Below are 23975 nucleotides of genomic sequence, written 5' to 3' on the forward strand. Positions count from 1 at the left end.
CTTTCCACCTTAGACATTGTATTGGCTCCCAGGACGCGCCCTCTGTAACCCACTCCTTGGAGGACCTTCATTTTCCTGTGTTCTCCCCTCCCACAGCATTGCTTGTTTCTTTCCAAAGGTGGGTGCCAACCATGTAAGATAACAGGTCAGGTCTCCATGTGGCCAGCAGCAGAAACAATGACATATTTCTCTGCATGTCTTTGGGTGCCTAGGACGGTGACAAGTTTTACAGTTATTCTTAAGCAACTGCATTACATATTTATTAAGTACTGCCCTTGCTTCAGGCTCTGTGCTAGCTGCTGGTAAAGAAAAGAAAGAAGGGAGATGAATAATTTTAACTCAGACTGATAAATGGAGCTTCAAGTATAAAGCATCAAACCTATTTGATTGGCAAAGATTGAAAAAAAGAAGACTCAGGCGCGGTGGAGCAAGGAGGAACCCCGACAACGTATGGAGGACCATAAGTGGGCAGGACTGTTCTGGAAGGCGAGTGGGCAATGTGTGACCAAAATTAAAATGTCTGTTCCCTTTGTTCCCAAAATTCTAATTCTAGGTGCTTTTCCTAAGGAGATAACAGAACAAGGACATGAAGCTGTTTGCTCGAGTTATTCCCCAAACATCTATGGAGAACCTACCAGACACAAGGCAGGTGCTAGGTACTAGGCACAGAGTAGAAATGAAAGGGGCAGGAGGATGTCCGAGAGTGAATGGTTGCAGAGAGGATCACTTTGGTGGGGTCTCTGAGAGCAAAAATGTGGCAACAACCTAAGAGTCCATGCATGGGTGTCTGAGTCCATTCATTTTGTGTTTTTTTTTTGTTTGTTTGTTGAGACGGAGTCTCGCTCTGTCGCCCAGGCTGGAGTGCAGTGGCCGGATCTCAGCTCACTCCAGCTCCGCCTCCCGGGTTTACGCCATTCTCTCGCCTCAGCCTCCCGAGTAGCTGGGACTACAGGCGCCCGCCATCTCGCCCGGCTAATTTTTTGTATTTTTTTTTTAGTAGAGACGGGGTTTCACCGTGTTAGCCAGGATGGTCTCGATCTTCTGACCTCGTGATCCGCCCGTCTCGGCCTCCCAAAGTGCTGGGATTACAGGCTTGAGCCACCGCGCCCGGCCATGAGTCCATTCATTTTGATACAGCCATGTAACAGAATATTAAGCTATCATTTAAAATGTTGGTGTGAGCCAGGCTTGGAGGTTCACGCCTATAATCCCAACACTTTGGGAGGCTGAGGTGAGAGGATCACTTGAGGCCAGGAGTTCAAGACCAGCCTGGGCAACATAGCAAGACCCTGTCTCTATAAAAATAATAAATAGGCCAGGCGTGGTGGCTCATGCCTGTAATCCCAGCACTTTGGGAGGCCGAGGTGGGTGGAGCACGAGGTCAGGAGTTTGAGACCAGCCTGGCCAAGATGGTGAAACCCTGTCTGTACTAAAAATACAAAAATTAGCCGGGCATGGTGGCAGGCACCTGTAATCCCAACTACTCGGGAGGCTGAGGCAGGAGAATCACTTGAACCCAAGATCGTGCCACTGCACTCTAGCCTGGGCAACAGAGTAAGACTCTGTCTCAAAAACTATATAATAATAATAATGATAATAAATAAAATTTTTTTAAATGTTGAGGTGGGCCGGGCATGGTGTCTCATGCCTGTAATCCCAGCACTTTGGGAGGCTGAGGCAGGCGGATCACTCGAGGTCAGGCATTCAAGACCAACCTAGCCAACATGGTGAAACATCATCTCTACTAAAAATACAAAATTTAGCTGAGTGTGTTGGCACATGCCTGCAATCCCAGTTACTCCGGAGGCCGACGCAAGAGAATTGCTTGATCCCGGGAGGCAGAGGTTGCAGTGAGCCAAGATCACACCACTGCACTCCAGCCTGGGAGACAGAGCAAGATTGTGTCTCAAAATAATAATAATAATAATAATATAAAAATGTTGATGTGTATATCTATAGTTATTGTTGGAGGAAGCTCTCTATGACATTGTTGAGTAAAAAATGCAAATTAGGAAACCAAAAATTCTATTATGTAAAATTACATATAAATGTCTACATGAGTATATACATAGGAGAAAGGTGTCAAAGATATCATCTGTCAGATGTCAGATGTTCAAATAATTTGTTTCCAGCACATTCCTCTTTCTACCTTTCTGTTTTTGAATTTTCTACAACAGCATGGAGCCAGAATGCAAATATTATCTTTGCAAGCAGAATGAATGAATGAACAAAAGAAAGAAAGAAGAAAGAAAAAGAAGAAAGAAAGAAAGAAAGAAAGAAGAGAAAGAGAGAGAGAAAGAAGAAAGGAAGGAAGGAAGGAAGAAGGAAGGAAGGAAGGAAGAGAAAGAAAGAAAGAAAGAAAGAAGAGAAAGAGAGAGAGAAAGAAGAGAGAGAAAGAAGAGAAAGTGAGCGGAAGGAAGGAAGGAAGGAAGGAAGGAAGGAAGGACGCAAAACAGCACCAAAGCCCAACCAAGGCGCTAACAGCCTCAGAGGGTGAAGCAGCCTCCTGGTAAGCCTGGTACTCCTCACACTGCCTCGCGTGCTATTTGCCCTGCAGGATTTCAGTTCATGGAGCGTAGGAGTGGGGCTGGCACATGGTGGGGATCTGATAACCGTTTGTCCCTTTGTTGTGGCTGCTGTCCTCCTGCTGTGTTCTGAGATGAAACACTTGTACCCCAGAAAGACCCATGGGTCTCCTGTAACCTGACAAGTGCTCCATGACCTTCCTGGGCTTCTGTCTTCCAGCTTGAGAATCTCAGAGGCCAGGACTGCCATCTGACAACATGTACAATCAACCCGGGCCCAACGCCAGGCTGGGATTTGGCCGGCTGGCCCCGGGCCTGGGTTGTTCTTTCTTATCTACCGAGGCTTCGTTGAACTGGCCAACTGACGAGGCACAGCTGAGGCAGTGAAATCTTCCTGAGCAATACATGTGGCTGTCAGGATTATTCACAGCAGTTTGGGTCCCCTGTCCAAGACCCTTCTCCCCACAGACACCCTTCCAAACCCAGTTCATGACTAATAAACCCATACCCAAATTGATCTCACAGCTGTTCTTCAAATGTGGTGCCAGCCCACTCCTCGGAGCCAAGCTGTTTGGACTTGCAGTAAATTGGGGCAATTTCTCATCTAGGGCTCGTCACTGGTTTCAGAAACTGTTCTCATTCAGCACAGGTTTTTCAGTGGCAACAGTAACATGTCTTGGCAAAAACACTGAGTTTGAAGAACTGGTTTCCTCCTACCACCAGACACACTAGCAAAAAGCCCCCCTCTAGCTGCTAATTCATTCAGTTCTTCAATGGATGTATGATTTGCTCATGAAAAAGAAAACAGTGAAGGCCCCTTCCTCATGACTTTCTTCCAACAAACTGAGGCACTGCTTCAAAGGGTGTGGCTCAGATAGGGGAGGGAGACAGGAAATTACACACCAGTTGACCAAGTCAGTATTAGGCAGCTGGAGAAAGAGGATGAGGTAGAGGTTACTTGGAATAAGGTGTCAGGTTATCCATGCGGGCAAGAGCTGCCAACCACTTGAAGGCCAGCAGTGGCAAAAGTTCTAGAACCAGTAGCCACCATGGAGGTAGTAACAGTGGTGGGAGAAGTAACAATTGTAACCACAAACATCTGTGTGAAGCTCTACCCTTTATAAAGCCTGTTTCCATACATAATCCCATCAGCAGCAGTTAAAAAAACAGGCTTTCCCTTAGAGCCAGAGCACCCAAGGGCCATGCAGGATCCATTTACTCATTCATTCATTCATTCATTCACTTATGCACAAAGATTTACTTTTTGCCAGGCACTCTGCTAGGTAACTATATTCACCAACATTCTACAGAGAAACAGAACCAATAAGATGTGCGTATATAAAGGGGGAGGTTTATTTGAAGAATTCACCACAAAATTACGGAGGCTGGCAAGGCCACATTTTGGAGGGTGGGCCAGGAAGCTGGAGATCCGGTTAATTGCAGTTAATTCAAAGGTCATCCTTCTTGCTCATAGGAGGTCAGTTTCTGTTTTATTCAGGCCTTCAACTGATTGGATAAGGCCCATCCACATTATGTAGAGCAGTTTGCTTTATTCAAAGGTCACTGATTTAAATGTTCATCTCATCTAAAAACACCCTCACAGAAACATCCAGAAAAATCTTTGACCAAATAGTGGGGCATCATGGCCCAGCTAAGCTGATGGATAATCCTTTTTATCTGCTTATTATCCTTTTTATTTGTATAAATTGATGGGGTACATGTGCCATTTTGTTACATACATAAATTGCATAGTGGTCGCGTCAGGGATTTTAGGGTATCTGTCACCCAAATAATGTATATTGCAACCATTCATCAATTTCTCTTCCTTCTCCCCACTTCCACCTCCTCAGCCTTCTGAGCCTTCCAATCTTCATCCGATGGATAAAATTAACCATCACAGTAATGAAGGCACTGAGCTGAATAAACCTAGCCCTCTAGAAGGTCCTAGGCTAGTAGTGAAAGCAATGGTATGTGCTAGAATAATTGTACAAGATTGAAAGTGATGCATGCTATAAAATAGGCATAGATGAAAGTGCTAGAAACCTGAATGCATTTCCTTTAGTCATGGGAGGAAGTGAAGGAGCAAGGGGCTTTCTGGAAAAGGAGGATTTGAGTGGGATCTTGAAGAGCAGGTAGGATTCGGATGGGTGCACATGCACATAGAGGGAGGAACATGACACCAGCTAGATGGACAAGCATGAACAAAGAGAGATTAGAATCTGTACAGGGAGCATCCAGGAAGTCATTGTACTTACAGGCAGAGGAAATACTGAAAGAATTAACAAGCAATATGGCAGCCAACAGAGTAGACACAGGCCATTGCACCCTGTTGGTGCATACCAGCTAGATATCAGCCTCAGCTGTAGCACAGGGTTTTGAACATCTTCTTTCCTGTCCCGTTCCTGTAATAAGTGGTCTTGTTTCTTTGCACAGTTATAGCTAACAATGGGTGAGCCAGGTTGTAAGAGGCAAGCATTACAGTGTTTGCCCCAGCATCCACTAAACCCAACCATAGTTTCCCTCTCCAATCTCCAGCTCATACTCTTCAGTTTGTACTTCATCACTGGCTCTAGATGGGCCATGTGCTGCAGTCCTAAGCCAGTCACAGCCTCACACCCTCACTGCCAGGGCGATTGGTCAAGAACAATGACATCACTGGAACCAATTATACACTGCAAGGCTATTGCTGTATTTTCACTCTTCTGCTCTCATCCTGAATACTAGAGGTGGTAGGAGTGGAGCCAATGTCCCATGTTCAGTTTGAGACTAAAGCCAAATACATTCATGGGCAGAGCAGAGAAACAGAGAGAAGATGGGTCCTGGTTACTTCAAATCCAGCCCACAGCACATGGAGGAAGCTGTGACACAGAAAGCATGAGTCCAAATCCACAAGCACCTGTCAGTGATTCAAAACCATGATAATAATCCTAACATCCAATGTTTATTAAGCACTTACCATGTATCAAGCACTAACATTGTATTTAATCCTTTCAACCTTCAAAGGTAGTTACTATGATCTCTCATTTTACAGCTGAGAAAACTGCCTCAAAAAAAAAAAATTAAGAAATAAGACTCAAGGGCCCCCTCACAAGTCGGCAGTGAAATCAAGTTTCAAACCCAGGTCTCTCAGATGTTGAACTCCGAGCTCTTGCTGCCTAAGTGGTTCAGAAATACCTGGAAAGAGGCCAGGTGTGGTGACTTATGCCTATAAATCCCAGCATTTTGGGAGGCCGAGGTGGGTGGATCACCTGAGGTCAGGAGTTCAAGACCAGCCTGGGCAACATAGTGAAATCCCATCTCTACTAAAAACACAAAAATTAGCCAGGTGTGGTGGTGCACATCTATAGTCTCAGCTACTGGGGAGGCTGAGGAGGCAGAATCGCTTGAATCCGGGAGGCGGAGGTTGCAGCGAGCTGAGATTGTGCCACTCCACTCCAGCCTGGGTGACAGAGAGACAGACTCTGCCTCAAAAAAAAAAAGAAAAAGAAAAAGAAAAGAAAAGAAAAAGAAAAGGAAAAAGAAAGAAAGAAATACTGGATTTTTTTTTTTTTTTTTTTAATTACAGAGATCCAGGCCAACCCCTACAGATCTGGGTCCCCCAGGTCTGGGGTGGGGGCCCAGAAACCAGAATTTTTTCAATGCTCCCAAAGTACTGCAAACGGGCAGCCAGGATCAACAGCCACTGGTCAGGGCATGTGGGATGAAGCTCATATTTCTGTAAAGCAGTTTCAGGCATTTGCACAAAAACCATGTAACACCAACCTCCCAAACTCCCAGCAGCTCAGGGCAACCCCACGTTTCAGTAGACATCTCCCTTTAGATTACCTACACAATCTCGGCCGGCTCCTGATGGATGGAACTGAGATCTGATTTAAAGGAAGTGAGTGAGGGGTGAGGAATGGACTAGGTGAGAAGAAGAGAAGCTCTCTTTTTGATTCGGCCTGCCATTTTTAGAAAACACACTTTATAGTACTATGAAGGAACAGAAAGCAGCTGCTTTGGGAAACACTGGGGAACGTCGGCTCCTGGCTTGTCACGGCTATGATCCATGTTCTGTTCCACTCCACTTACAAGAACAAATTTCCCCGTGAAACGCCGGGTATAGTGTACACAGCTGGGCCCACCACACAGCATAGCAAGGGCCAGGAAAGGGGCTGGCTGAGATAGGGCATGAGCCAGCCTTCCACATCCTGGGGCCAGATGGTTTTGTAGTTGTTGGAGGAGGGGAAGGGAGTTATTTGGTTTTTTTCCCAGAGGTTGGCTGAATATAATCACTCAGGAGTTCCTCTCTGAACATTCTTCCTTGCTTTAAAAAAAAAAAAAAAAAGCCTGGACTGCAATTTTGTCTTTATGGCCTTTCCCAGGAGATCGGCTTTGATTTCAAAAGTAAAACCCCAGCACAAAGGGTAAGGAAGCTTGCAAACCTTTTGAGGATGACTGTATAGCAAGAGCTTTCATTAAAATGCTTCTGCAAGTCCTATATTATCAGGAAAATGGCTTTGCACTTGTCCTCAAAAATATCCAGGTTCCTTCTGATTTTATGATTCTGAGTCTCTTGGTTCTAACACAGTGCTGGGCACATAGTTGATATTGAGCAGGAAAATGGTGGTGTGTGTGTGTGTGTGTGTGTGTGTGTGTGTGTGTGTGAAAACATGAGCAGAAAAGAACGCCTATTGACCAACTAGCTTCCTTCTTCATCAGCAAGACTCAGGACTTCAGTATCCCCTGAAATGTGAAATGATTACCAAATGGTTTGAATTTTCATGATACATTTCACCATTGGAGTGAAATTTAAGGAAAAAAATGCAAAGACAAAATTATCCTATGTTTGTTGTTAGTATTTTAATGTGTTTCTACAAACAAACAAGAAAACGTCAAAACTATATTCAGAGGGGTGAGGAGGGAGAGGAGATTTGATCCAGTGCTGGGAAGGATGTTATCCATTTCTAAAAGGCAACAGGGAGACCTTTGAACCCAGGACTCAGCTCTCGAGATCTTCCTTTCAAAATGTTTGTTACTCAACATCCTTTGCCTACAACCAAGGACAAATCGACCTACCTGTGCCAGATCACGCTTCTCCTTCCTGTCCAAAAGGATATTGTGAGGATCTCTGATAACATCTCACAAGATCAAGGTCCACCAGGTCTGGAGCATTTCGCAAATGCATATTAACCACATCCCAAAATAGACAGTGAGCCCATGAAAGTCCTGGGTGATTTTTACTCTTTTCTTCTACCACTGTGCCAAACTGCCTAATAATTTTATAAGGGATAACACCCTCCCGTCTGGAGTTTCTGGAATTTACCCTTTTTTCCTTAAAAAGGAACTAAAAAAGCTCTTTCTATCTCCGGCTCTCTCATGCCACTCCCATACCTCCTGATTCCCCAGGGAATACTCACAGCAGTTCTGTGGCCGTATCAGTAAGTTTTTCAGTGTCTTGGGGTGCAATTTAGCTGAGCTTTGGAAGTGGATGGCACTAATTTAAAGGAGCTAGACATTTTTTCACTATCCTCCGGGTCCAAAGGATCAGTTTGCTTGTTCCCTAAATAGTTGCTTTAAAGGTAAGCTTCTCTGAAAAATCTAAAAGCAGACTTAGTGTGGTTCTAGTCTGTTCTGGGCTTCAACACTTACACTCTAAATGATAACAGAGCAGAGTGTGTTGGGCGCTGTCCTGAGAGCTCTGCTTATAGGACTCACAAGGAATCCTTGCAACAACTCTGTGCAGTAGATACAGCTGTTTACCCTCTTGTGCAGATGAGAAAACTGAGGCACAAAGAGGGTAACTTTGCCAAGGTCACACAGCTCTTAAGTGGCAGAGCTGGCATGCAACCCCATTCTGAACCGCCATTGCTACACTGATCTGTTCCTTGTCACTTTTTTTGAGCTTAGCTTGAAAAGTCCTTCATGATTGGCAGGCGGAATTATGGGAAATGATTTTCTCTTTTCTGTTCAAGTGTTTTGCATCAAACGGTTGTTTTTAAAGCCCTTCGAGATAGCTCTAGCACCCCAACTGGCACCAGCCTTCATGGAACCTGAGCCTTCCTCTACCAGCCCCTGGCCTCCCTGCCTCCTTCAGGCTCTCCCTGGTTGAGAGCGTCAGTCACGGGACTACTGCCTCCTTCACTCTGCAGTGGCAAAGCCCACCCGGCTCCTTGTCTGCCTCCTGACTCATCCCCCATCAGTCCTTTTGGGAGCCACAGGCCCAATGGAGCTGGATGGTAAGGACCAAAGACTCTCCCCTGGAAACATCATGACTCCAAGAAAAGACTTGATATTATGAGATGAATTCTGTCCCCTCAAATTCATATGTTGAAGCCCTAACTCCCAGCTCCTTAGAATGTGACCTTACTTAGAAATAGGGTCATTGCAGATGTAATTAATTAAGATGAGGTCATAGTGGAGTTGAGTGGGCCCAGTCCAATGAGACTGGTGTCCTTAGAGAAAGAGGAAATTTGAACACAGATCTACACACAAAGAACTCCATGGGAAGATGAAGGCAGAGATGGGGTGATGCTTCTACAAGCCAAGGAACACCAAAGACTGCCAGTAAACTACCAGGAGCTAGGGAGGGGCAAGGAACAGACGCTGCCTCACAGCCTTAGAAGGAACCAGCACAGCTGACACGTTGACCTGGGCTTCCAGCCTCCAGAATTACGAGATAATACACTTCTGTTGATTATACCACCCAGTTTGTGGTACTTAGTTACACAGCCCTAGGACAGGAATATACTGAATATCACATGATAAAGAGGAAAAAAGAAAATTCCAGCTAACAAAATCCTCCAGCTCTCCTCTTAGATTCCCTTCTTTTGGGAAACCTTTCCAGAGCCCTTGACCGTGGCCCTATAGAAGAGGGGACTGGTGGAACTTGCTGGCAGAAGAGAAGACCAGGATGTGGCATTGATATGGTGTTGCAGGGATAACATGCTAGTGTGTTTATTTGTGGTGCCTTTGGTGGAAAGCTTGTGAGGCTAGGAGGAAATAAAGGCACCTCCGAGGCCCCCATTAGGCTCCATCCTGCCCCAGGTCTGGGTAAGGTGCTCTTTCCACTTGTTTCCTGCCTTAGCTCCTTAGGCTTCCTCCGTCCTCCCTCCCATCGCGTGGCCTGAAGATCGTCTCTTTCTTGGCTCCCCCACTAGACTCACCCTCAGGACCAGACTGAGGTCAGGACATGCCCACTGGCTCCCCATTGTATCTGCATGGCCAAGCGACATGCCGGGGCCACTGTAGACATCTGTTAGGTGGATGGATGGATCATATGTGTATAGGAGGAAAACAAGAGCCAAAGAGCTATGAAGATGAAGCCAGGTGTGGTGGCTCATGCCTGTAATTCCAACATTTTGGGAGGCCAAGGTGGAAGGCTATTTTGAGACCAGGTGTTCAAGACCACCCTGCGCAACAAAGCAAGACCCCGTCTGTGCAAAAAGTGAAAAAAAAAGCCAGTTGTAGTGGCATGCATCTACAGTCTCAGCTACTTGGGAGGCTGAGAAGGGAGGATTGCTTGAGCCCAAGAGTTCAAGGTTACAGTGAGCTATGATTGCATCACTGCACCCCAGTCTGAGTGACACAGCAAGACTCTGTCTTAAAAAACAAACAACAGCAACCACAAAAACTACGAAGATGAAAAGCAGAGAGGGAAGGTAAAGAAGCAGAATGTTTTAAAAATAAGAGGAGGAGTGAAAAGGGAAAGAAAAGAGAGAAAAAGGACAAAGAATGAGAGAAGGGCAAGAAGAATATGCATTTTTCTGATATGGATTCACAATTCCTGGTCTGATCCTCTTGGGACCAGGTGTTTTCCATATTCAGAATCTGGGGATTTTTAAGGAGGGTTCTGTGGGGCACAGTACCCACATGGGGCAGCCTCCTGTACACAAACACGCATTGGCATTTCTGCAGCAAAAATGTACGTATATTCACACAATTGTGAGATAAACAAAGACAAGAAAGAGCCTCGCGTAGTTGGAGTCAGGTCAGATTTTCTTAAGCTTTAGGTTTGCAGAGGATTTTGGACTTACGAGGATGTTCATGGAGCGTGGCTCTGTTATGGCTCCTCTGCAGCCCAAGCCTGGCTAAGATGGAGTCTGCTCACACTTCTCCTCTCTAAGAAGGAAAAATGCCTGGGGCCGAGAGCCTTTCCCCTGCTGCTGTGTTCTCAGGTCTCATCCAAGGTGAGTTTTGGGCCAAGGGTTCCCAAGAAAGCATTGAGGACAAACCATTTGTTCAACCTAGAAACAGACAGGGCTTTGTTCACAATCAGAGCAAGATGAAGAATGAGAGGGAGAGAAGTCTTCATATGGAAAATCCAGTCCTTCTTTTATTTCCATACTCCTCACTTTTCCCCACTAATAAGCCCCATTTTCCATTGTTCTTCTCTGGGAAATGGTTCCACAGTCATTTTCCCAGCGGCTGGCCCCAGCTGTCCCAGCTGCCGATGGTCTGGGCAGCGTCTGGTGGAACCCCCATGGGGCCTCCAAGCATTGAGAGTGCTCCCCTCCTATAGGATTTGTCCTGGAACCAGCTGAGCTTACTCTTGAATGGCCTGAGGCAGCCGCAGACATATTTCTGCTGTCACTCAAGGATCCTGGAGCGTGTCCAAGCCCAACTCCCAGTGCTGTATCTAGAGGTGAGAGTTAGGATAGGGCAGAGAAAAGAAAGTAAGATTCACGGCCAGGCAGGTTTGGCTTTCAGGCTTGTCCCTGCCACTTGTCATGTGATCTTAGGCACATGACTTCATCTTTCTGAATTTCAGTCTCCTCCTCTGTAGAAGGTGAATAGTGATATTCTCTTGCAGAGCTGTTGTGAAGGTGAAAGGAGATAACGTAGGATAATACAGGAAAAGCCTAGGCCCTTACTGAATAGCAAGTGTTCCTATGTTTGCTGTTCCATGAACCATCTGTTGACTCTTCTTGGGGGAGTGGTTTCCTGTTTCCTAGGTGGTGGTTGGGGTGATGGCTGTGGGAGAAATCGGAAGACTTTTGGAGCAAGTCCCTGAGTTTCTCCTGCCCTGGTCCATACTCCCCAGACATCAGGCAATTCCACAACTTTTGGGACCCTCCAGAAAGCTGTCCTGCAATTGGGCCGGTTCCTATAAAGGGAAGTTGACTTCAAAACCTCCCTCTCTAAGATGTCAATGGTTAGAAGCAATCCACTGAGGATCCCACCAGCTCTCTTGACCTGGCCTACCTAGGGGCCAGTGCAGCTCCAGGGCCGGCCCTGCCCCACGCAGACACCTCCACCTACCTGGGCACATCTGCCCTGGACCAGCCCCTTGGTGCTTCCCAAGTCAGCCGCTGCAGTGGTCGGCAGCTCACAGAGCCCTCATAGACAGGGAGGAGACCCAGCCAGCACTGACCACTGGTATTGATGCCCAGAGAAACACAAGGCCTCCTCAGTTCCCAGCCCCTAGGACTCAGCCGCATCAGGTTGAGATTCCACTCACCGTGCATGGTCACTACTGTCTGTGCAGTGCTGTTGGCTCCTGGTGTCTGTCCGTGGAGTCCTCATGGTCCAAGATGGTTGCTTGAGCTCCAGCTACCATGTCTGTGTTCCAATTGCTTCCTAGGGGCCTCCCTACCCAGTGACCATCACTGAGAACATGTCTGATTCATGTGATGGTTCTAAACAAATCTATACATTCTTTGAGAAAGGCGGGAGTCTGTGTCCCCTCCTCCTGAGACTGGGTCAGCCTTTGTGATTTACTTGTTACCAATAAAAGGCAATGGACGAAAGGCCACGTGCCTCACCCCAGAAAGGTCATGCAGTTTCCAGCTGGTACTCTTGCCAGGCCTGCTCTTGGGGACAGCTACCACTAAGTCTCATGTCCCAGGATCATCATGGTTGAAAGGTCACACCTGAAGGGAATAGTGTTGTTATAAAGACTACTGGATAGGGTCAGGCGCAGTGGCTCACGCTTGTAATCCCAGCACTTTGGGAGGCCAAGGCGGGCAGATCACTTGAGGTCAGGAGTTTGAGACCAGCCTGGCCAACGTGGTGAACCCCCTGTCTCTACTAAAAATACAAAACTTAGCCAGGCGTGGTGTCATGCATCTGTAGTCTCAGCTACTAGAGAGGCTGAGGCAGGAGAATCATGTGAATCTGGGAGGCGGAAGTTACAGTGAGCTGAGATTGTGCCACTTCTCTCCACCCTGGAGAGAAGTGGCACAAAAAAAAAAAAAAAGACTACTGGGTCAGAGTCAATGGGCCCAGCGCTGGTCAGGCCATAGTTTCTGAGAAGTAGTTCCTTTCTCTACCCTGCTATGGAAGCAGTTGGGGGAGCTGCTAGGAGTGTGAGCTCTGAAGGTTGAGTGCTGGGAGTCACATGCTGCTTCCTCTGCTCATTGGCGTGTGTCCTTATGCAGGCAGTGTTACCCACCCCCCAGGCCTCCTTTTTCCTCTGTAAAATGGATATGATATCACCTCACAGAATTGATATGAAAATTAGATTAGTTAATACATGAGACAGTCTCAGAACTGTGTCTCACTCAGTATCACCTGTTTTCTTTATTCCATGCCACTGATTATTTCATAGAATTACTGTTTCCTCATATATAGCTTTCTCTCCACTAGAATGTGGCTGTACAGGGCAGGCACCATGGTCACTGTGCTGGGGACCATCCTATCCTCACTGCTGGGTCACCACAACCTCAAAGAGTGTCTGTCACACAGCACGGACTTGAATCAGTTTGGATCAGGTTTTTTTGCTTTTTCTTTTATTTTTGAGTTTGGATCAGGTTTGACTATGTGTAACAGATCAACTCGAAACAACAGTAGCTTTAAAAGGGAGCAGTTTATCTGCCTCTCAGGAACAAGAGGTGTCTGGAGGTGTACACCCCAGGAAAAGTTTTGTGAAACTGTCATCGTCAGAGGTCCTGACTCCTTCCACCTTGCTCTTGCAGCAGGTTTAGTGTGTCTACTTCATGGTCCATGATGGCTGCTTAAGCTCCAGCCATCACATTTGAATTCTGTGTCAGGAACAAAAAGGCATAAAAAGGCATACCACGTTTCTTTTAGGGAAAATTTCTAGCAGTTCTATACAATAATTCAGTTTACATCTCATTGGCCTAACCTTAATGCATGGTTACATCAGCTAGGAAGCTCATCCTACTGAGAAGGCTAGTGTTATTCCCCCTGGGAAGGGCAGTGTTATTCCCAGTTAAAGTTAGGATTCTAAGGGACAGGAGGAAATACTGAGAAGAAACGAGCAGTCTCTGGCCAGTGCTCAGTACATCTCAGACAGACAGATAAATGGTCCAGCCAGCCTCCACCCTTTCCACCCATGCCCTGGGGGTTCCCATGGCCCTGCAGGCCAGCTGACCTGTGATTTGTGCCAGCTTCGTCTCCAGAAGGCTGTGACTACTGCTTGAGAGGGAGTCAAAGGGTAGGAAGGAGGCTGGCTCAGGAGAGGGGGATAGTGCAAGGCAGAAGGAGCCACTCTTCCATCCTTGGCATACCCGTCCTTGACAATGACAGTCATCAGTCATCCCTCATGCCCAGGGCCTGCTGTGGCAGGGACTTTGGAGGCTTGCTCCAAGGGAGTGAGGATGGCTAAGGACAAGACCAATCTTCTTTATTTCCTAGGACTTCATCACCCCAGGACTTCATCTGCTTGGTTACCAGATGGTTATCACCATCTACCCCCACAGGACACAAGCTGTCACCTTGTGGCCACCGTCAGTGGGAGTCAGCAGTCCTCTGGGCAGGTGCGAAGTTTCCAGCTGATGAATGGGAAACTTCAGGCTGGAGAGGGAGGGCAGGAGCCCTACTCAGCCTCTTGGGTCCCAAGAGCCCTGCATCCTCTTTGGCTCAAGGTGCAAAATCTTCTAAGAAGGTTGGGCCACAGTGGGTTCCAGAAACAGGTGCCAAGTCACAAGCTTCTGCTTCTGAAAGGGGAGCCCAGGGAGCCGGATTTGGGCAAATCTAGGCCAGGTTCACACATGCTGAGTGGACAGACTCTGGCTACTACCTGGATCCTGCTCCTCTGCAGCTTGCTGTGCTCACAGTCATTGTCCACCTTGCTCTATCCTGGCCTCTTCTGCTGACCACCAGAGCCCCACAGACCATGACCTCTGGCCTGGGCTGATTCTTCTGGCTGCTAGGAGTGGAGGATGCACAAAGTTCACAGTCTCATTAGTCCTCAGGAATAAAAGGTTCTTCTTGGCTACTAGATGATTCCTCACCGCCATCACCAACACAAAAGCCAAGATCAAGGGAAGACCGTCACGGGTCTCTTGAGGACCTGAGCATGGAGGCGGGCACCAATGACGTGCAGAACACTGAGTTCTTCATCGGCCTTGGCAGAGTGCTTGTCCCATATGCTATGTGCTTTGCACCTAGCATCCTATTTCATTTTCCCCTCAACCCTGTGCTGTCGAGACCATTATTATCCCCATTGCACAGATGAGGAAACTGAGGTGTAGAGAGGTAGACTTGCCCAAGGACCTCACCTACAGGGAAGCCTCACTGACCCTGTGCGGAGGTAAAAAAGGACATCTAGAAAATGTGTGATCTCCCCTTGGTGGCAGGGGCCTTGCTAGCAATAGTAAGAGCCTTGCAGACATGAATTCTGGATCTAGATATTTTGGTTATCACCTGGCATGATAGTGTTAGAGGGGGACTGACCTGGGGGAGGACCGAATCTAAAATTCTCATTATACAGAGGAGGAAATGGAGGCCACAGTGGGGAAGCACCTTGCCCTGGCTTCATGTCAGCAGTTCCAATGTGCAGCCTGCTCTCATTTAGTTTGGGCATTTCTTGTCCCTGATAAATTGCTATTTTTAAAAAAGGCTTTTCTTTAGTTTAAAAAAAAAAAGTATTTCTGTCCTGTTGGCATGGTTGGATTTTCCCTCAACTTCTCACTAGCAATATGTGCAAAAAAGGCTGAGGTTGTTATACAGTGACAAGCCCCCGTCAGTGTATTTTGGGAGGACAAACAACTTGAAAGGACTCAGCATCATCTTATCATGACACCTCCCACTCCCAAGAGCGATCTACGCAAGTATTATGCTAAACACTTCACAGTTATTCCATGGTATCCCCCAGTCCCTGCCGGAGGAACTCCTCCTTACTTTTCCCCTCTTGTAGCTGAGGACACTGAGGTTTATCCAGGGAACCTATCCAAGATTACACACTTGATAAACAGCAGAACCAGCTCTAAAGGAGGTTGGCAAACCACAGCCCACAAGTGAGATCCAACCAGCCGCCTATTTTTGCATGGCCCGTGAGCTGAGAATAGTTCTTACACTTTTAGAGGATTGGGGGGGAAAAAAGCAACCAAAGAAGAATATTTCACGACTCATGAAAATTATACGAATTTCAAATGTCAGTGTCCATAAATAAAGTTTTATTGGGACACTGCTATGGCCATTCCTTTACAGATTGTGGCTGCTTTCGAGTAGTTGCAACAGAAATGGTATGGCCAGCAAAGCCTAAAATATTTACTGCCTGGCCCTTTACAGAGAAAGTTTGCTGACCACTCCTGCTCTAAAGCAAAGGCTGCTACCCCATGTTTTAATGTTCCAAGAAAGCTCCAAGGCTGGCGTCAGAGCTGTGAGCGTCAGGGTTTCCAGACCTTACCCTCAGAATGACGCCAGACAAGCCAAGCCATGGAAGTCACCAAACTTCTCTGGGACTTAACTGCAAAATAAGGATAATCATCACACCCTGCCTGGCTCCTAAAACTGTCAGAAGATGAAAACAAAATAATGTACATGAAAGCATTTTGTAATCCAGAAAGCACTCTACAGAAATGGGAAGGATCACTGCATTATTTGATTCAGAGAAAGAGGGCTGGTATGAAGGAAAGAAGCCAACTGGAGGAGGTAGGGGGGGGAGGGTTGCCTTGCTTTTGCAGGATTCATTAATAAAACAGACCAAGCCTGTTGGGAATGGCCTTTGTCATAAACCCTGTGCCCCTTGCTCCCCCATGGAGCGTATTCTCTGACCCTGAAGCATGGATTCATCTCTTAAACATTTACATTTGGGGCCAGTGTCACTGTCCCAGAGAAATGGCTTGCAGGGCATTCACAGGTTTGGGCTTCTTCCCAAGGCGTGGGCTTCCTCCACAAGGCAATTTTAACGTACTAGGAAGACTTCCCTGTCCCCAGATTCACTCTGCTCTTTTCTGCTCACTGATTTGCAAAATTTCACAGAGATTCATTTCTATGATTATTCCAAATCTGTTAAAACAAATATTTCTGGACTAGGCTATCATTAAACCCTGTTGGTTACTTCTAGAGTGTGAACAAACTGGTTGATCATTTGTTCAAGAAATATTTGCTAAGGTCCCACAAAATGTAGGAGACCAATGGGCATTAGAGGGACAGACAGGGGAAGCTAGGAGGGTGAAACCGAATCAGGTGTTGTCACCCCTGTGTCCAACCAGCTCCACTTTTCGAGGTGTTTAAGAAAGGGAAGGGAGAAAGAAAAGAAGGTGTAGCAAGAGTTCCAGCAGGCACGGTTAGGGCTGGAATCCTACGATGGAGAAGGGTGAGAGGCAGCAGAGCCCCAGAGCTAAGTTTTGTGGAGGCACATTTTGATTGTGTGTGAAGGGGTATTTGGAGCTGCTGCCTGGTAACTCCGGGGTGGAGTCCACTGCTGCCATGAAGCCCCTCCCATTTACAGGGGAGCCTGCTGTTTTTGACTGTCAGCACAAAAGCCAATCTGAACCCGACAGCAGCCCAGCTCTCCTATCGCTCCCCACCCCCAGCCGCAGCCCCCCTGCTGGCACCATGGATGCCTGACACTCAGCTGATCTTTTAAAAGTGAGAAACAAACAAAACTGTGTGCAGAATTGGATGTTTATTTCCACCATCTGCGTGGCAATACAAGTTCAAGTTATAATGGCATCCGCTCTCCATCAGTATTAGGCAACCATTTAAACATCTACAGCCATTTACTGATTATAAACACACACTAAAAAAAAGGCGGCAAGTGGCATGTGGCCCCGCACCTGCTGCCTCTGTGTGCGTCAGTCAATTTCATGCCTAGGAAGCTCTGTGCTCCATGGGGATGGATCTATAAAGCAGTTTGGCTGGTTGTGGGTTTTACTTTTTTTTTTCCCTGGGAACAGCATAAACCAAGTTGGCTCTAAAATACACTTATTGCAAATAGATAGGAATAAATGGAAAATAGACAATGATCATAAATGCAAACCCAAAAAATGCTGAATTTCCTAATGTTAAAAGGTCCATTTGCTTTTCATTAGAAGATAAAAACTGATGAGTGTTTTTACTGGCCTTCAAGAAAAGTTAGCAGGGATTACTGTTCAAAAGCTCCTGCCGGCCACCACCCCCACCTCTCCCACTCCATGAAGGTCTGAGTCACCAGGCAAGGACAGAACAGCACATCAACTGGATGTGGTGAGAGAGGCACTGGAAACTGAAGAAATCAATGAATTTTATAAGGAAACAAAAGAAAAGTTGATCTGAAAATGGGGAAAACGTTTTCTGGATCAACTTTTTGTCTTGCAAAAGGTTTCTCTACCTCCTTTAGACCTGCCCCTGGCCGTCACGGGCCTGTGGCTGGCTGCAGCCTGAAACCTGCCTCAGTGCTGTCGTGAAGAGGCTGTGTGGCTTTGGGTTGTCATTATTAGAATCTGTTTTATTACCTGGGAAAGCTAAAATGGGGGATTTCATTAGACCAATGGATTCCTAGGGACTCTGGATCTTACACTTCCAGGTTAACGTCTCCAAGGTGAGGTTTGTTTTGGTTTGTTTTCTAACTAAAAGTACCTTCTGCCACTGTGGTGTAAAGGACCCACTTATTGCCCATGACCAAGTTTTTTGGAGGGAGGAGTGGGAACAGATCTCTCTCAGCTTCTGATCTGGTCAGAAGCTCCAAGTTCTCCCAGAAAGCTCCTTCATCTCTCTCATGTGATCCATGAAGCGCATCAGATGGACTCTTCCACCAGGAGCACCACAGTCAGCTCCTCTGCTCCACCTCGGGGGTGCCCCTCTGCCCCCGTTTGCTCTGAATGCTGTTTTTGAGATGGCACTCTGCCTTCTCGGCTCATTGAACCTAGCTGGTGGGAGCCCAGCATAGCTTGCTTTGTCTTCGACCCATTTTAGAATAAAAGTTAGCTCTATATAGCTACAACGATTACTACCCCACCACCAGCATATTACAGACTTAATCCTATTTGGGGTTCTAACTTAAAGCCTCATGTTGGGAAAGTTGGCATTGAAAGTGAATTATTACACACCAGTGTGGACTCAAGTCCATTTCTCATGATAACCAGTGAAAACTTGAAGCATGTCAAACTGTAATTTCTCCAGCATCCTGAAAGATCTTTGGGAGCCTGTGTGCAGGTATAAACACCTCCTGTAAATCCAGTATTAACCCAGGAGAAAGCTGTTTAAAAACAAACAAACACTGTCTCAAGTACTTTCAATCTCTCCTCTCTGCACTTCTCTAATTGCCACTGGTTCCTAATGCTTCCTGATTCCCTCCTTTTATCCTTTTTCCACTAAAATCTACCCTTAGGTGATCTTATTTGGATCCTGACTAAAGGGTAAAAGAAAGGTCGTTACAGAAATGAAACTGACAGCATATTTTATGACATCAAGACATTATTGTTAAATTTTTCAGGTGTGATAATGGTATTGTGACTTAAAAAACAAAAATTAGTCCTTTCCTTTGGTGACATGTATTGAAATGTGAGCTACACCCAGAAATGATGAGATTTGCTTGAAGCGATAGAGGAGAGGACTGGCTGGTGCTGTAGGTGAAACAAAATTGGACTTGCTATGTGCCCAAGCTGATTAATGGATACTAGACGTCATCACATTTTTTGGCATACGCTTGAAAGTTTCTATAATAAAAAGTGTTTTTTTTTTTTTTAACAAAAAGCCCACTCTTAAGGAAACATCTGATAAATACATCCAAAGTAAGATGTCACCAACTAATAAGGATAAATAGCAGTTATCTATTTCCAGAGGCATGTGCATTTAACAGCAGAAAAAGCCTTAAGACAAAGAAATGAATCCAACAGTGCAAGTCAGGCAGGAGCAAAGAGGAGGGGAGCGAGTGGCCACCTCCAAAAAGGCCACTGAAGCCAAGCGCTCTGAAGACAGTTCCAGGCTCAATTTTCTTTCTTTATCAGAACTAACAGGATTTAACAAAGATCAGGCCAATAAACACAACTACATTTCCCAAAGACTGTTTATGGTGCTATTTTATTGAAGATCTTTCCCAGTTTTATTTTTTTTAACAACCATTTAATAATTTTAAATAAGATTCATTTAATAACAGCTATCAGACCACTTGCTATATATGAGACTTTTTGCTAAGTACTTTATATACGATAGATTCTTCCATTTGATCTTTATTTCGATCCTGTGAGATATTATCCCCATTATACTGATGAGTCAAAAGTAACTTATGCAAGATCACTTGGCCACTAAGTGGCACAGCCAGGATTGAAGTCTGGCCTCTCACTTTGTGATCACTGTAGGCCCAGGAGAAACCTCTTCCTGAAGGGTGGTCAGTGAACAACTGATTCACCATCTCATGGCATAGGACCACTTACCAAAGGTGTGCTAAATCATTAAGTCATGAACCATTCCTCAAAATAGTAGTATTTAAAATCATAAAATAGCTAAAAAAAAAAAAAAAAAAAAAATGCCAGATGAAAACAATGGCATTATCTGTGATAGCCAACACAGAAAAGACTCATGAGGCTAATGAACCTTACTGAGGATTGGTGTCACTGGAATAGTACCAAGTGGGTGCGATCGGTTTAGCAGACATGTTTAGAGCAAGGGAGAGAAGAATGAGTAGAAAGGTGTGTAGAAGAATGTAGGTCATTCTGTTGGCCACGGTCATCGAAGGCTGGATTCTCTGGGAGGTACATACTGAGGCAAAGTTAGGAGAGCAAAAGGTTTGTTGGGGAGTAACACCTGAAAAAGAAAAGAGGGGAAGCAGGCCAGGGCAGGGGGAGCCCTCGGACTGTGAAGCAGACCCAACCAAGTGTCTGCTAGTCCAGCAGGGAGTTCCAGAGCCGCACTGGGTGGAAATGGCTGGGTCCTTGTATCTGGGCCTTGCTCAGAAACTGGCTGAAGGCCATGACTTTGGCTCCAAGACAGGCTTGAGCTAACCTTGAAGGTGCTGATAGCAGGAAGGCTATCCGCTAAGCACACTCCTTGCAACCGGGTAGTAGTCTTTCTTTCTGTGCAAGATCTGAACAGAACCTCTTTGTGTCTACCACCCAAGTAAAATTTTCAGAGCTCTATTCTAGGAGAGATGGAAAACCACTGAGTAGTTTCAATCAGACATGATGGGATTTCATACAGTTACATAAATATTTAATAATACCTATTGAATCATTCATGCAATAAATATTTGAGGGTCTGTCATGTTCCAGGTGCTGTTTAGGTGCTTGGGATACATGAGTGAACAAAACAAAGATTCTGCTTCAGTGGCGTTTATGCTATAGCCAGAGAGAGAGAGACAAACAGTACAACATAAGAAGTACGTAGATGACACGCTATGTCGGACCTCTGCTTCTGTGTGTGCTCATGGGCCAGCAGTGTGGGCACGCCCTAGGGATTTGCTAGAGATGCTGCAAAAACCCCAGACCTAGTGAATTTGAATCTGCATTTTAACAACTCCAGATGATTCTTACGGGCCCCACCCTCCATTTTAAGACCATTTTTACACAATGTTAAGTGGGAGTAGGGGGAGGGGGAGACAGCTACAGTATTAAAAAGGGTAGTCAAGGTAGAGCTCATTGAAAAGGGAGAACTCCGGTAAACAGTATGAAGGAATTGAGTTAGCCAAGCATCTGGGTTAAGAGATGTTTCTGGACAGAGGAACTACCTGGAGCCAAGGCTCTAAGGCAAAGCATGCCTGGAGTGTCTGAGGAACAGCAAGATGGCCAGTTTGGTTGGAATGGAGTGGGCAAGGATGAAGAGTCGGTTCAGAAAGATAAAGGGGGAGTGGTTACTATGGCCAGTGCTGTGGGGCCTTAGGGGACACAGCAAGGCCTTGGGCTTATTCTCTGAGTGACATGGGAGCTACTGCAGGAGTTTGAACAGACAAGTGACAGGACCTATGTTTCCAGAGGATCACTCTGGCTGTGAGAAGAGATGGTAAAGGGACATGGGTAGAACCAGAGGAACCAAGGGTACTGTCATAATCCAGACTGGGAGTTCAGAACTGGTTGGTTACAGAGTAGGTGGGAAATGGCTTGATTCTGGATAAATTAGTAAATTGACACAACATGATCTCTTGATGGATTTGGCGTAGGATGTGAGAGAGAAAAGTGGAGGATAACTCCAAGGTTTCTGGCCTAATCAACTGAAGAGAAGTGTGATCTGAGGTGAGGAAGGCTGTGGGTGAACAGATTTTTAGGGGAGAAGATCAAGGAATAACCTGTGGCATGTGGAGGTTGAGATGTCCATCAGACACGCAAAAGATGTTGACTAGGCAGTTGCATACAAGTGCGGGGTTCAGGAAAGAAGTCTGCTAAAGATATCCATTTGGGAGCCATGATCAGCCATTCTACTATAAAGTCATGTAAGAATAGGGCTATACATACTGAACATTTGCCATGCCTGCAGATCTACCTATTACAGCATACATTTTGGTCAGATAATATAATCAATATGGAAGGGATTGTGATGTGAACTTCTTCTGTATATCTTTCCTGGGTTGTGATCCGAAATTTCAGGTAATTAGTCAATGCACTTTAAATACGGGTTTTAAAAAATTCTCAAAAATGCAAAACAAAAGGAAATCTATAAAAGCCAAAATAGAAAATCCCTGAAAATAAAAAATAACGGTCATCTAAAATCAACCGAATACTTTTAACTTAACTTCCACTGGCAAATGGACAAAATTCATTGATGATTCCCTTCGAAAAAAGTTCTACTGAATAAACTACACAATAATGAATACATTTAAATTTAAATATAGTACAACTTAGGGCAGTATAGCTTTTTGTGGAGTATAATAGCAGTTATTAACAGTAAGTACTTTATGCATAGATACTGAGTTAATCACGTTGCCATATATTATCTCATTTAATCTTCACTCCTATAAGGTTGTATCTATTTTATATTTGATGAGACTGAGACTCAAAGAGGCTGAATATGTGACCTCACAGGGTTAATAAGTGCTAGTGCAGAGATCAAATTCCAAATCAAAGGCCACTACCTGCAAAATTCAAATAGCACAATTTAGATGTGAAATCTAAAGGAGAAAGTGATATTAATCTACTTTCAAATAAAGGACAGTATTTCTTTTAGAAAAGATTAAATGCTTCTAAGTACTTTCTACAGTCAATAGATCCTTTGCAAAATGGTTGCTGGAATATCGTCTCTCTTTTTTTTTTTTTTTAATTTAACCCCCAGCCATGACTCATGCTTCTCATTAAGGTATGACTTTTCTTGCTGATTTCTAGACAAGCTGATACTGATGACTGAATCAAAAATGGGCAAGTAATTTAGTGTCAGTTATCTGTACTTTCAGATTTTATCTATCGTAATGATTAGGTAAAATAATGTACTGTCAGTGACTTATTAAAAATTTATTTCATGTAACAAATTATATAATTTATTTTTATCTTTAAACAGTCTACACCGAAAACATTTTTGGAAACATCTTTTCCTTTTGGTAAAACAGGTTAGCAGGCTGACATCAGCTTCATATTCTCATGGCTAAAATCCCCCACAATTATACAGTTAAGCATAGCTTTTCTTTGTATTTCTCAAGTTGACACCCCTTGATAAAAAAACAAAACAATATAAACATTTCTAGATTCTGCCTAAGGCCTTAGCTTTAACTGCAGAGTAGTGAGTAGGAAATTATAAACATATATTCATTAGCCTTAAACTTACCATCTTACATGTACACATACCAAAAGGGCAAAAGGAAAAGTAAAAAGTAAGGCACAAAAGGATGCAGTGAGTGTTAGGTCTGTCTCCTAAGATTGGCCATAAGAGACATTAACCAACATAATATGACAGACAAGGAAAAAACTGACTAATAGAACCTTTTCTTAAAAAGCTGTTAATAGCATATTCAATTATTATCAAATTATTCAGGTTATGAGACTTCTAAAATGACCAAATTTCTGTGCATGCAAAACTGGACTTTTTTTCAGTTACAAAATAAGGTTGGCCTCAAAAATGTAAAACGTAACAAAATCATTTAAGGGTTTGGCAGAAGTTAGTACATCTCAGAAAGTGGGAAAAGGAAACCCAACTCTTACATGCACCAAATATGTATGTATTCCAAAAACTTTCTCCGAGTATGACTCAGACTCACAAGTTTTATTGTTGTTGTTTTCAGCTGTTGGTTATTTTTTTTTTTTTCTTTTTGAGACAGAGTCTCGCTCTGTCACCCAAACTGGAGTGCAGTGGCCGGATCTCAGCTCACTGCAAGCTCCGCCTTTTCGGATTCACGCCATTCTCCTGCCTCAGCCTCCCAAGTAGCTGGGACTACAGGCGCCC

At 45.0% G+C, this 23975-nt stretch overlaps 1 long non-coding RNA gene across 3 annotated transcripts; it reads right to left on the reverse strand.

Moving 5' to 3' along the window:
• Positions 1 to 10342: 10342 nt before the first annotated feature.
• On the reverse strand, positions 10343 to 23825 carry LOC117085221. 3 transcript variants are annotated; one of them, XR_004437879.1, is made up of 5 exons: positions 14488 to 23825; positions 13840 to 14404; positions 11965 to 12376; positions 11378 to 11477; positions 10343 to 11142 (listed from the first exon to the last, which is right to left on the reverse strand). It is a non-coding gene; the product is annotated as an uncharacterized LOC117085221 (long non-coding RNA). The 3 variants fall into 3 exon arrangements; XR_004437878.1 differs by having other exon boundaries at positions 14183 to 23825; XR_004437877.1 differs by having other exon boundaries at positions 13840 to 23825.
• Positions 23826 to 23975: the final 150 nt, after the last annotated feature.

This window comes from Trachypithecus francoisi, unplaced genomic scaffold, assembly GCF_009764315.1.
Source record: "Trachypithecus francoisi isolate TF-2019V2 unplaced genomic scaffold, Tfra_2.0 Lachesis_group1, whole genome shotgun sequence".
NCBI classification, from domain to species: Eukaryota; Metazoa; Chordata; class Mammalia; order Primates; family Cercopithecidae; genus Trachypithecus; species Trachypithecus francoisi.